A 3,689-nucleotide genomic window follows, 5' to 3' on the forward strand; every position below is an offset into this window, starting at 1 on the left:
AATTTCCTGTGGCTGCAGACCTATGTAAATCCAAGGTCACCAGAACCTCTTCTGTGGCTGCTCCTTATCGTTTCAGGGAGATAAAAAAGAGCAATTAAGTTTGGGCTGGCAATTTGGCACATGAGCATTAATCTCCAATGAAATCAGGAGGTGTTTGTTTTTGTGTAAGCTCAGCTGACGTTTCACTTTATTGGTAACCAGCAGAAGCCATAATTACTCTTCTGTTTGACAGAATTTCAGGGTGATTTTATTGACAGCTCCCATGTTATTTATGCACTGAAGTAATTTACTTAAGTGAAACTTTAGGATCAAGTATTTGCTCAACTTCCCTAATTCCCATCCCTTCCTACCCAGCAAATTTCTTTGGGTGATCTCCTGTAAAAGTTTGAGTGTTAATTCAAAAATTGTACTTAAAACGTCTGTGATTTTGTGTGAAAAATATAAAAATAATTAATTCAAATATTTTCACCCCAGCATGGACACAACAGGGACTGCAGCAGGGGCTGCTGCATCACTGCACACCCCGGGTCCCCCCCAAATGCCATCACTTTGGCACTGCAACTCCTCAGGAAGATTTCAGGACTTAATGTTCTGAGAAAAAAAATCCATTTTTGGCTTGTTATGTGACTGTAATGGATGTAGCTACAAAATACTGCCATTTTCAAATATTAATTTTGTTAATAACTTTATAAACTTTGAAAGGATTGTAAAAGATTTTTGGGAAATAAGGCCAGAATTCCTCCTTTTGTTGAACTGCATTGGGATGAGCTGGGGAATGTTTCCTGAGCCTGGGGAAGGAGAGGTTGGATGTGCTCTTCCTGGGCTGGTTTGGGTCCTGCACTTGTCTGGAGCCTGGCACTGATTTATTATTCTGTTCACTGAAGTGCTGGTACCGTGCTAGAGTGACCTGCACTTGCTGTTTATTCAGCAATACAAAGGACATTTTATGGTTTATCATACAAAAGGAATAAATTTGAGATCCATGAGGAGGGCCCAGATTAGGGCTGGATAAAGGGATGGGCTGCACAGATTGCATTTGGCATTCAGGGCTACTCCACCACTTAACGGCTCAGCTTTAATGCTTCTGATTTCTTTTTATTAAAAACTATCCCACAAGACCATGGCATTTATTACAGGGCCGTGTTGGGGGCATGCAAGGCATTTCTAAGCTCGTGGCAACACTCAGTGTTTAATATTCATAACTGCAGCCAGCATTTGCTGTTGATAAGGACATTGATTTTCTTGGGAAGCACCGGAATTATTTGTGGCCCCCGGTGTCTGCTGCGATGGTTGTGCATAAACTTTGGGGGAATATTGAACATCCTGCATGCTTTTGGGTTTACATCCTGCTGCAGCAGGAAAATGAAGCCCCAAGGATGCTGAAATGCAGCTTTCAGGCTGGGGCACAGCAGCAGGGGGAACTCTGGGTTTGTGCCTCTCCTTGTGCCTATAAATCCAAGAAGGATTTATTTATCAGGTCTGGAGCATCATCCACGGGCACGGGGAGCACTTTGAGACAGAGCAGGGCCACAGAGCCGTGTCCTGTGCAGGATGGAGCTCACATCTCCCTGCGGCTGCTGAGCAATTGGGGAACTGGGGCTGTGTGGTGCAGTGACAAACGGTGTGAGCAGATCACTGGGTGCTTCTGTGGGTGTTTCTCACTCAGGGTTCAATGTGTGGAAGTGGGTGCTCAGCTCGGGGTGCGTGGACAGAAATGCTCCACAACAGCCCAACAATAACTCACTCCCCTTGTGCCATTTCCCTCCTGATGCTGCAGCTGTTCCAGATGTGCAGGAGCTTTTCATGGAAGTTCTTTCTTCCTGGTTGTTTCAGGTCCCAGCAGGGACAGACACTCCTCACTGTGGAAATGCCATCTCTGCTTTGCCGTGCTCATTCTGCTCTCAGCACTCCCTTCCTGCTCTCAGGACAGGACCTGCCTGAGTTCCCCCTCCTGGTTCCATTGTCAGAACAGCTGGATTCACACATTGCATGGGAAAATGCACGGGAGAATTTCTGTCCTATTGCTCAAACAAGCTTAAGATTTAGTTCAATCAATTTGTGGTGGTTTTTTCTTACTTGCATTGAACATTTTGTCCCAACTCAGCTCGTAGAAAATGTCATTTTCAAGGTGGTTTCTAAAGCAGAGAAGGTGTTGAATTCCATTTTAAAGAAAAAACATCTGACACTAAAGAAACAATTGAAAAACTCACATTTGCTTTGTACAGAATATAATTAGGCATATCCTGGAAAAATCTAACAGCAATTTCTTTCAAAATTGGGAGAGTAATTTGAGTCTTTCTATTATAGACTGCATTTCTAATACTGTCAGTATATCTGAGTTTGTGTTGCAACTGGCAAAACAAGCAGGGGACGTGTAACAGAAAAATGACTGATCTTATTCCTAAATTAACACTGGCACTTCTCCTTGATGTTTGTGTGTGAGCTGTGCAGGCTGGGGATGATGTGCAGGGTTTCAGTGTGATCACAGCCCTTTCCCAGAGACAGGAACCCGGTGTGCTCCAAGGAACCCTAAACAGAAACTGAAAAATGAAGCAGTGGGTGTTTAAAGTGCATAATGTGCATAGTCTGACCCACCCGAGGTGTGGTGTGAAGCTCTGGTTGCACCAAATGTGCAGAGCTTTTTGTGTCTTGTACCTACAGAGGTTTGAAATTCCATTGGAAGATTATTGGTTTGTTGTAGATATACTTTTTTTAAATAGGACTTCTGTGTAACAGCTGATCTTTGGACACCCATGGGACCAGTACATAGAATTTACACAAATATTCTCATCCCTAAACCTGGCAATGCTTTAATGTGTAGAATCCTTGCTCTCCTGGGCACTGCAGTGCAATGTTTGTGCTGTTGCCTGTGTTATTTACAACGTTATAATCTGTCAGTTCCGACTGTTTTCAATGAATTTTGCTTAAATGCCAGCTAATTAATAATTTCAGGTGCACCATAGAGAAAAATTTAATGACTTTTTTCCTTGATGTTGAGCTGGTTTTCTGGAACCACAATCTCTAATATATTTTGTAAATCTCTCATATCTAATCAGCTCGTTGGTAAATTAATACAGAATTACAACTCATTAGCAAATGATGCATTGATGTCTGGTAATTCCCTGCTTTCTTATTTGGAAGGAAGTAGGTTATGCTGTTATTGAGGCAATGCATTCAGTTTCAAGGCTTTTCTATCACAGGCATTAAGTGCTTTTTAGAAGATGTGTTAATTAGGAGATTACCCCCATCAGCCCTGGAGCTGTTGGAGTTATGGCCTCCCCAGCCCTGGCAGGAGGCTTTGCCCTGGGATGGGATGAGGTTTTTCCCTAAGATGGGATGAGGTTTTTCCCTGGAATGAGACGGGGTTTTTCCCTGGGATGGGATGAGCCTTTTGCCTGGAATGAGATGGGGTTTTTCCCAGGAATGGATGGAGGTTTTTCCCTAGGATGGGATGAGGTTTTTCCCAGGGATGGAATGAGGATTTTCCCTGGGATGGGATGAGGTTTTTCCCTTGAATGGATGGAGGTTTTTCCCAGTGATGGGATGAGGTTTTTCCCTTGAATGGATGGAGGTTTTGCCCTGGGATGGCATGAGGTTTTCCCTAAGATGGGATGAGGTTTTTCCCTGGGATGGGATGAGGTTTTTCCCTGGGATGGGATGAGACTTTTCCCTGGGATAGGATGAGGTTT

Source organism: Melospiza melodia, chromosome 28 (genome assembly GCF_035770615.1).
Source record: "Melospiza melodia melodia isolate bMelMel2 chromosome 28, bMelMel2.pri, whole genome shotgun sequence".
NCBI classification, from domain to species: domain Eukaryota; kingdom Metazoa; phylum Chordata; class Aves; order Passeriformes; family Passerellidae; genus Melospiza; species Melospiza melodia.